Genomic DNA, 10928 nt, shown 5'->3' with positions numbered 1-10928 from the left:
GGGTCATCGGCCCCTTTATCTATGTGATCCCAAAGTTTTGGACTTGCCAGTCTCTACCAACATCATGGGAGACATTTTTTTATGAAATAAATTTCTCTCTGGCTTCAAAAAGTTCATGGGAAATTTCATTCTATTTTAAGAATTTTCTAAAGCATCCATGCTTCGGTGATTTTGCTTCCCAGAAGAACCTGGCCTAAGAAGACAAAATGGGATGTAGAAGGGAAGAATTCTACAGCAAACAGTAGTTTATATTTCAAGTTTCTCAAGGAAGAGAGTGGGGGCTACCATTTAAATCAACTTCTTTTTTAAAAAGTGCTTTCTTACTTCTCCCTGATCTATGAAAATGTATTCTTCAGGCAACAAAACTTACCTTCAGATGAGTCTTGAGAGATTTACTACAACCTCATTAAATGTGTCAAAGAGATCTGTAAAATAAGGCCAGCCTTACTCACCTTTTTTTTTTTTTAAACATTTTATTAGGGGCTCATACAACTGTTATCGCAATCCATACACACATCAATTGTGTAAAGCGCATTTGTACATCATTCTCAAAACATTTTCTCTCCACTTAAACCCCCGACATTAGGTCCTCATTTTTCCCCTCCCTCCCCACTCCCCACTCCCTCATGAGCCCTTGATAGTTTATAAATTGGTATTTTGTCATATCTTGCCCTATCCGACGTCTCCCTTCACCCACTTTTCGGTTGTCTGTCCCCCAGGGAGGGGGTCACATATAGTTCCTTGTAATCGGTTCCCTCTTTCACCTTTTAAAACAGACAGCTAAAGAAAAAAATTCTGAATCATGCGCGGTGCCATGCAAACATACTTGGTGACGGATAAGCCTTTTAATATCACTAATATACACCCCAACTTTTTTTGCTTTGCTTCATATATCCTTTTGTAAAGTAAATCCCTTTAGTACCACTCTCTAGATCACGGCCATTGAGTCAATTCCATCTCACAGTGACCCGCCAGGACCGAGGAGAGCTGCCCCTCCGGGTTTCTGAGTCTGTTACTCCATAGAAAAGCAGAAATCCTCATCTTTTTCCTACCAAGTGGCTGGTGGTTTCAAACTACTAACTGTGTGGTTAGCAACCCAACACATAACCACAATGTCACCAGGGCTCCTGTTTAGCAACGCAAAATCACAAATTTTAAACGAATCAATACATTTCTCTTTAGCTTGTACAATTTGGAAGAGAGAATCGAGTAGCTGACATTTCCAGAATCCAAGTGTTTTGCATGAAGTCTGATGTGACCATTCATAAAGATGACAATGGAAAGTAACTATAATCACAACCCTTTGGCAATTTCAAAACAAAAGCTAGAAAGGGAGCAGGAAGAAGCTTTCTTGATGAGATACTTGGTCATCATCTATTTGATTTTTGCATAACCAGAGCCTGAATGAAACTTCTTAACAAGAGCAGTGTCATAAGGCTTCACTTGGGTTCATCTGATCCAAATATCCTTTGAGAGACGTTTTTCTTTCTTTCTTTTTCTGGTGCCTGTTCTCCTCCAAAGACAGGGAACTGGTTGCAAAGTGGAGCAAACGCTGACACAGATTTGCATTTCCCAGGATTCTTCAAAGCATGAGTCAGAGCTCCGTGGCCTCCCATGGAGTGGCCAAAAATAGATATTTTTCCATGGTCCACTGGAAAATTGGCATTTATCAGTTGGGGAAACGTATCCATTATGTAAGAGTACATTCTGGAGATAGTTTGTCAAGGTTCCTAAGTGGAATGCAAATGAAACCCAGCCCTCGTGCCCAAGTCCCAGACCTCATCTTTGCCTGGTGTCTGGAGCAGTACTGGTCAGGCCGTGTTCCCAGGCAGCTTGATGAGGGCTGCATTCATTGTAGCATTTGCTGTGTCTATTTTAAGACAGGCAGCCAGTGGAGAGTACAATAACCTTCTCAGTTCCTGACTGGTGGAAGGAAGCAGACAACAAATTTCATTGTGCGAGTTAGTTCAAACCTGTCAGGTTCAAACACCTTCAGCAAACCTCTAGAGATCAGCGCAGTCCAAAAGAACTTACGGTGGAGATAGAGCTGTATCGGACTTTGACTGGTAAAGTTCAGTCCCCTCCCTCCACTGCTTGCTTCATTCTTCACAGAGGACATCACCGCCAGGGCTGGAAATCATCTACCTTGTCAGTCACTGCTGGTGAGGACAGAATAATAAAACAGCAACTGGGGAGAAAGAGAATGGCAATGAAACACATTTCTAGCATCAAGTGCTCTAGGATTGTGTCCAGTGTGGTAGCCACTGGCCACTTGTGGCAATTAAACCCAAAACTCGTTACCATTGAGTTGATTTCAATTCAGAGCAACCCTGCGAGACAGAGCAAAACTGTCCCTGTGGGTTTCCCAGGCCTGTTAACTTTTCACAGGCCTAGACACCAATCAAAGTACCAGCAAAAAAATCAAATCCATGGTCATCAAGTTGATTGCGGCTCATAGAGACCCTGTATAATGTTTCCAAGGTTGCAAATCTTTGTGGGAGTATATCCTCTTTCTCTTATGTATCAAAGTGATACCAGGAACTCCCGTGTTTTCCTCTAAGATTTTTATAGTTATGCTTATACCCGTCATATATTTGGAGTTAATTTTTGTATCCAGATTTAACTAGGGGACTAACCTCATATTTTTACACATGTATATTCAGTTGTCTCAGAACAAATGGTTCAAAAGATTTTTTTCTCCAATAAATTATTTTGGTATCTTTGTTGAAAACCAATTTCCCCTAAATTCAAGGGTTTATTTCTGAACTGTCATTTCTATCCAATTTATCTGTATGGCTCTCCTTATGCCAGTATTACATTTTTGTAATACTGTATAGTATTTGATTACTATAGCTTTGCAATAAACTTTGAAATCCCAAAGGTGAGTCCTTCAATATTTTTCTTCATATGGATTTTGGAATTATATATTATATTATCATACCATATACTATCATATATATTTTAGAATTTGTTCATACAAAGATGTGTACACAAATCTTCATAGCAGCTTTATTTACAATGATCTAAATTGAAAATCAGCCAGTTGTCCATCAACATGTGAATAAATAAACAAATGGAAGCTTATCCATATAATGGAATGCTCTTCAGCAATAAAAAATAAACATAGATGAATCTCAAAATAATTATACTGAGTGAAAGAAGGCAGATAAAAATATCTAAATGAAATTATTTCACTCATGTAACATTCTAAAGAATTCAAACTAGTCTATAATGACAGGAGGCAGATCAGTGGTTATCAAGGGATGGATGGGAAAGAGGGGGCTTACAATGAATTATGGGTAAGCTTTTGTGAGTAATGGGTATATTCATCATCATGATTATGGTGATAATTTCACAGGTTTATAAATATACCAAAACTCAGCAAATGATTCTATTTACATATGTGCAATTCAATACTTAGATAAAGCTATTTTACAAAGTTGAACCCTAACAATAATAGAGATTATTTTTTACTGCCTTATAAAATAAACAAGAAGCCATGCTGACTGATTTTCAAGACTCAGAAGCATTGGATGGTGGTAAGGATGTTAGAGAATTAGTGCTAGGGTGGATTATTCAATCTTTTTCTTGTCTCTATATCTCCTATAACCTGAGAAACAGATGCAACACTGTACAAAAGAGTACAAGTATCCACCTGTAGCAATTGAACACTTGAAATGTGGCTAATGATACATCATTAATTGTATTTCATTTTTATTACTTTATATTTTTAAAAATCCCTGGTGGTTCTGCGGATGAGGGGCTGGGCTGCTAACCATAGGTCCACAGGAGAAAGATGAAGCTGTCTGCTCTTTTTAAAATGGTAATCTTGGAAACCCTATAGAGTCCTCATATGTACTGAGTGTATGTTGCGATGCTCTAACCATAAGGTCAGCAGTTCAAACCCATTAGCTTCTTCACAGAAGAAAGATGATGCCTCATTCCCCAATGATTGGCAGCCTTGGAAACCCAAAGGAGCAGTTCTACTTGTTTTATAGGATCACTGTGAGTTGGAATCAATTCACTGACAGGGATTTGGGGTTTCAAGATAGAAACCCTCTATAGGATTGTTAGGAGTCAGAATGTGCTGGTTTGTTTTGTTTTCTTCTACCTAGTGATCTCAGATTAGTCCATGGTCTCTTAGTTATGCCTACAAAAGCACAAGTAACTAAAGACCATTTAGAAAAAGTGGACATCACCAACACTAAAATCTTTTGTGCTTGAAGGCAACTACCAAGAAGGCAAAAGAATAAGCTATAGAATGGAAGAAAACATTAGCTACATGAAGGTAGGTTGCTGTTGATCTTACCTGCAGTCAAATTGGTCCCTGACTCATTGGGACTCCATGCACGATGGAATAAAAGGCCGCCCGGTCTTGGGCCGCATCACGTGTTAACTGTGGACGGGGCTGTGCTGGCCCCCAGGACTTCCATAGGATGATTATTTGGAAGCAGATAGGCAGCACTGTCTTCCAGATAAGGGTCTAATCTTCAGAGTATGTAAAGAACTCTTACAAATCAGCAACAGGAAGCAAAACAGATGCAAATTACTGAGTTGAAAGTGGGCCAAGGATTTGAATAAGACTTTTAAAAAGAAGACTTACAAATGGCCAATACGTATGGGAAGAATTTCTCAGCATCATTTGTCTTTATCGTTGCTATTAGATGCTCTCCAGTTAGGGCCAACTCTTAGTGACCCGTGTCCAACCTAACAGAACACTGTTAGGTCCTGTGCCATCCTCATAACTGTTGCTGTTTGAGCCCAAGAGTCTGTTTCCAGGGCCTTATCTTTTACACGCTTATGAGGTGATTCACAAAAGCTAATGCTTGTGCTAAGCACATCTTAGTCCCCAAGGTGACTTCTTTGCTTTTTAACATTTTCAAAAGATCTTTTGCAACAGATTTCCCTCATGCACTACATCATTTTATTTCTTGACCACGGCTTACATGAGCATTGATTGTGTGTTCAAGTAAGATGAAGTGTTTGACAAATTCAATATTTTCCCCATTTATCATGATGCTGCTTTTGTGTAGGATCGTGGAGGTTTTTGTTTTCCTTATGTGAGGTGTAATCCATACTGAAGGCTGTAGTCCCTGAGCTTCATCAATAAGAGCTCCAGGTTCTCTTCACATTCAGCAGCAGCGTTGTTTTTGCTGCACATTGCAGGCTGTCCACGAGCCTTGTTCTAATCCTGATGCCATGCACTTCTTCATATAGCCCAGTGCCTTTGATTACTTTCTCAGAATACATGTCTAAGTATGATGAAGGGAGGTAACCCTCATATAAACTTTTCCCAATGTGACGCTATCACTGTATCCCTTTGTTCTGTTCCAACAATTGGCTAGATCCATATACCAGTTGGTATTGAGCACAGTTGAGTGCTCTTTGCAAGATTATCTAGAATTTTCTATGATCTACACAGTTAAATGACTTTTCATAGAAAATAACACATAGGTTAACATATTTCTGGTGCTCCCTACCTCCAACCAAGATCCATTTGACATCAACAGCAATATCCTCTTCTGAATCTTGTTTGAATTTCTGGCAGCTTCCTGTGGAGGTACTGCTGAAGCTGGTTTTAATTATCTTCAACAAAATTTTACTTGTGTGTGATATTGTTTGATAATCTCTTCATTCTGCTGGATCACTTTTCTTTGGAATGGGCATAAATACAGATCTCTTCTGGAATAAATTTCTTGGCATAGATGAGTGTTTCCAGTGTTGCATCCATCTGTTGAAACATTTCCATTGGTTTTTGTCAATTCCTGGAGAAATTTAGTTTATTTTTACCAGTGCCTTTAATGTACCTAGTACTTCTCTCTTCAATACTATTGATCTTATGCTGCCTACTGAAATGATTAACCACAAACCACCTCTTTTTGATATAGTTTAACTTTGTTTAGCTTCAACTCAAACTTACACATGAACAATTGAAGGTTTGTAGCACAGTTGTTGCCTGGCCGTGTTCTGACGGATGATATTGAACTTCTCCATCATGTTTTACCACAGATACGGTTATTTTGGTTTTTGTGTATCCCAATCAGTGAAGCCTGCAATGTATAGTGGTGTCATTTATATTATTGAACAAACAGTATTTTCAATAAATAAGTTACTGGGCTTGTGAAATTCTATCATGCTGTCTGGTGCATTGTTTTCATCATTAAGGCCATATTTTTCAGATACTAATTCTTCCTTTGTTTCCAACTTTCATGTTCCAATCACCGTTAATTAATTACACACAATTTCAAGCTGAAGAAGTTAATAAAATGTTTATTTTTTAAATCTTTGGCATTAGTATTTGGGCATTAATTTAAATAATAGTTATATTACCAGGTCTCCTTTGTAGGTGTATGTATGTATATTCTCCTATCATTGGCAGTGTTGTACTTCAGGGCACATCTTGAAATGTTCTTCTTGTTGATGAATGCAACACCATTTCTCTTCAACTTGACATTCCTGCTGTCTGACCTGTCAATCTTGAGTTCATCAGACCTTAGGCCACATGAGTCAGGAGAAGCCTCCCGTCTGATAACTGACCCAAGGACTTGGAACTTGTCAACCTCTACAACTGTCCGAGCCATTTTCTTGAGATAAAGGTCTCTGTATATATAAACACAGAAACATACATACACACATACATCATACATAAACTTCACTGGTTTTGCTTCTATAGAGAACCCAGCCTAAGACATAAGTCATTAACAACTGGCTTTTCACAATTTAACAATTGGGAGATAGCTCTTCCCTGGTCATAATATCAGTGTTCTCTAACCTGAAGGGCTCATCTTCCACCACTGCATGAAACGATGTTCCACTGCTTTCATTGGCCAAGTATTTAAAATGTCTACAGTCAGGTCCTCCTTCATTTAGTCTAGACCAGGAGAGGGGGACCTTTTTACTGCCAAAGGCCACTTGGATATTTATAAAATCATTTGTGGGCCATATGAAATTATAAACTTAAAAATCAGCCTGCCTTATTTGGTCAAATATTTAATTAACTCACTCCGAATATGATATCTGAAACTGCTCCTCTTTGGTGAGGTGTGTGATATTAGCTAGTATTAATAATTTTGTGGGTCTTATATGGCTTGCTGTCCACACATTCCGCACCCCCTGTTCTAGAAACTGCACTGAAATCTGTTTCCATGGGTGGCTCTGCTGGTAGTTGCAATACTGAAGGCATAGCTTCCAGTACCACAGCAACACACAAAATTATAGCACAAAAAATTGTTAAATGAATCTTTAGAGAAATGAAAATTAAGGTGATGACGAGTTATCATTTCCCACCTTAGAAATGTCAATGAAAACAATGACCAATGCAGATAAGGAGGTGGAGAAATTGGAATCTTTAATACTGCTAGAAGGAATCTAAGATGATGAAGATATTTTGAAAAGCAGTATAGCTGGTGAGCAAAATATTAAGTATTGATTTGCCATATGACCCAACCATCTATGTAATCTATACTTTAGAGAAATAAAGTTTGTGGTCACGCAAAAGCATGCACACAATTCTTCAGAGTGGTATTATTAATAATATGCAAAAATGAAAATGAAAACGACCCAAGTGTCCATTCATGGAAGAATTGGTAAATAATATCTGACCTATGTATACAACAGATACTATCAAAGATGAAAAAATGTACTGATAGAGACTACTACATGGATAACTTATGCTGGATTCTCTAGAGCAGCAAAATCAGTGACACATATATGTCTGTGTATAGAGAGAAATTTATATCAAGGAACTAGTTCTCCTGGTTGTAGAAGTGGGCAAGTCCAAGTCCAGACAGGTTCCAAATCTACCAGTCTGATGTTAGGCTGGAGGCTTCTCCTGGCTCAACAAACTGTGGGGAATGATGTTTGGAAGCAATAGTACAGGATGGTAGCTGTAGAGGAAGATGGATCTAAAGTCAGGCTTGTGGCTGCAAAGGTGATGAATTCAACATTGGCAGATCAGATTGCTGACAACTTCCAGGATTGGCAAGCAATATGGCAGACTGTTAGCTCAAATCCAAAGAATTAGAGGTTAATGAGTAAGTTGCAGGCTTCAGACCCAGCATCTACTTATATAGGAAGCAGGACACATTTCGGAGGAAATGTCCTTTCAATTGACGACATTAGGACTGTAACCTGAGTAAGGGTGTTGCATCCCACCTTAATCTTCTACAACTGATTGGTTATAATTACATTGTTTCACACCAGGTTATGGGGCAGGGGGATACTATCTAGAGAGTCACATAGTAAGCTGGTAATAACCATAATATAACTAGAATGAACTGCCAAGCCACCGAGAAGCCAAGCAAGTTGACATAAAACCTAATCTATCATTTTCGTGATAGATGAGCCTTGTAAACATGCTGTGTGAAAGAAGCCAGATGTACTCACAAATTATAATGATTCTCTTTATTTGAAATGTCCAGAATAGGCAAATCCATAGAGACCAAAAAGTAGATTTGGTCTGGGACTTTAGGGAGGAGAAATGGGAAATGATTATTAATGAGTGTGACATCTCTTTGGTGTTGATGAGATTTTCTGAAGTTAATGGTGACGCTTGCACTTGTCTTTGTATACATACTTCAGTAGCCTCTCCAAAGTGTTCACTCTACTTTGATGATGATGATGATGACCAGCTTACTTTATGAGTCTCTAAAATATCTTAACATATAAACTGAGAATAATGGACTCTAAAATCATAGACGGCAAGAAAAGGCCACATACAGTCAGAAAGGTTTTCTTAAGTAGTCAGCACTTTATTACATACATACATTGAATTGATTTGTTTTTCCATTTCAGCTAGTCAGTTCAAAAACCCATGTTGTTGGTTCACAACTTGTACATGTAGAAATCATTGAAATGGCGCATGTTTTGGTGTTTGTATCTTCAACACGATTTAAGAAAAAAAATCTTGTAGGATGGCAGCTTTAGTTTTTGAAAAGGGGTTCTAATCAGCAATCATACTAACAATAACTTCTTTCCTGAGGGCAACAACCTTAGAATGCCATTTCAGTGATTGATTTGAAGAGTTGAAGAGGAGCATCTAAGATATTCACAAGGGAGGCACTTGTAATGTTCCATCATCATTAGAGTGTGGCAGGAGTCATACACTTACCAAGAGATGGTCCCCAAATCATGTAAAGCTCTCTTAGAGAACAACATTATCTACATCTGTAGATAATGCACACTTCCAAGGCTAAATTTTATGACGTGAATTAAATCTCAATTAGAAATGTTTATCTGGAAAAAAATATACCATGGCAAAAATCCTCCCTTTATTGAATCACTAAGTGTCCTTCTTTCTGTTTTGAAAACTATTACTGTGCTAATTTTCTATAAGGGCATTTAATTGGAGCTACTAAGCAATGAACAAAATATATCACTGAACAGAAGTAGATAATGCTGATCTCGAAGAGAGTTTTACATGATTTCTGGCCACCTCGTGGTAAGTGTATGATTCCTGCCACACTATAATGAGGACAGGTGCCTGGCTGTGAATATCTTCTATGCTCTCCTTCAACTCGTCAAATTGATGCTTGAAATGGCATTCGAAGGTGGTTGCCCTCAGGAAAGAAGTAATTGTTAGTTTGACCGGTGGTTAGAACACATTTAAAGAGAATAAAGCTGCCATCCTACATAATTTTTTTTCTTTTCTTATATCATGTTGAAGATAGAAAGAGCAAAATCACACTGTATTTCAATAATTTCTACATCTACAAGTTGCGTAGCCATTAATTTGGGGTTTTTATCTGACTAGCTGAGACCAGAGGGCAAACCAGTAAAATATAATGATGGTCTGTAGTTTTAAAAAATGATGACTACTTAAGAAAACAATTCCAATTTTACATGTGGCTTTTTCTTGCCTTATAACTTTTTTCTCTAAGATTATAGAAGTCCATTATTCTCATCTTATCTGAGTTAAGATATTTTAGAGACTCAAAAGGTAAGGTAGTAATGATAATAATAAGAGTAGAATGAACAATTTGGAGAGACTACTTATTTGAATAGAATTTTTGAGATGGTCTCAAACGTGTGAAACATTTTAATAGATCTATTCCACTGTTGCGATAGATATGTAATTTTCTTATGCAACGCGTTTTTTAGCTCGTGATGTCTTGGAATGTAACTTCTCTTGAAAGCACATAAAACTGGCATAGCTGTGTTACATGGTCACATGGCACCCTCAACAAGTCTACGAACTGAGGGGGGCGAACAGTGAACCTCCACACGGCACAGCACTGTGCAATTGATCAATTACATCTGTAATTTTAATTTTTCACACAGCCATGTTAAAATAACAGGTGACATTGCTTTAATAATACTTAACTTCATACCCCCATATGTACCAAATACTACTTCAATGTGTGATCAAATAAAATATTTTGGTGAAATGATATATTTTTTGGAACAAATCTTTGAAAATCCGGTGTGTATTTTACACTGTCAGCAAAACTCAGTTTGTATTAACCATGGTTCTTGTGCTCAGTGGCCACATGTGGCTACAGTGGGCCTCAGCAGAGCTGCAGAATCCCACACATTCTTCCACCATTGCAAGAATGTGTGCATCCGTGAAATCACATTGTGTATCTCTTGGCTACACAACTATGTTGTAATGAGCTGTCTCTATAGGGGGTGAAACTGAAGCTTGAGGAGAAATGAAATGCTTGTGTCACGACGTACTCAGAATTCAGGTTCCTTCTCTACCCATCAGTGCCCTTGAGCAGACTGGTTTGTTCACAAGGGTTATCGGTTTCCCCGATTTTCTTTCTCCTTTTCCAAATCTGAAAGTTGTTCTTTTTAGCCACTTTAACTTAATGCTTAATGTCGTTGCCATTTGTTTCCAACTTGTTGTCAAGCACCATCACTTTGGTTCTGACCCAAAGGGACTCATGTGCAACAGAAATACTGCCAATCCTGTGCCATCTGGTTCTGCT

Source organism: Echinops telfairi, unplaced genomic scaffold (assembly GCF_000313985.2).
Source record: "Echinops telfairi isolate 266 unplaced genomic scaffold, ASM31398v2 ScPeMD7_7439;HRSCAF=8477, whole genome shotgun sequence".
Lineage (NCBI taxonomy): Eukaryota > Metazoa > Chordata > Mammalia > Afrosoricida > Tenrecidae > Echinops > Echinops telfairi.
This window is presented reverse-complemented; position numbering follows the sequence as displayed.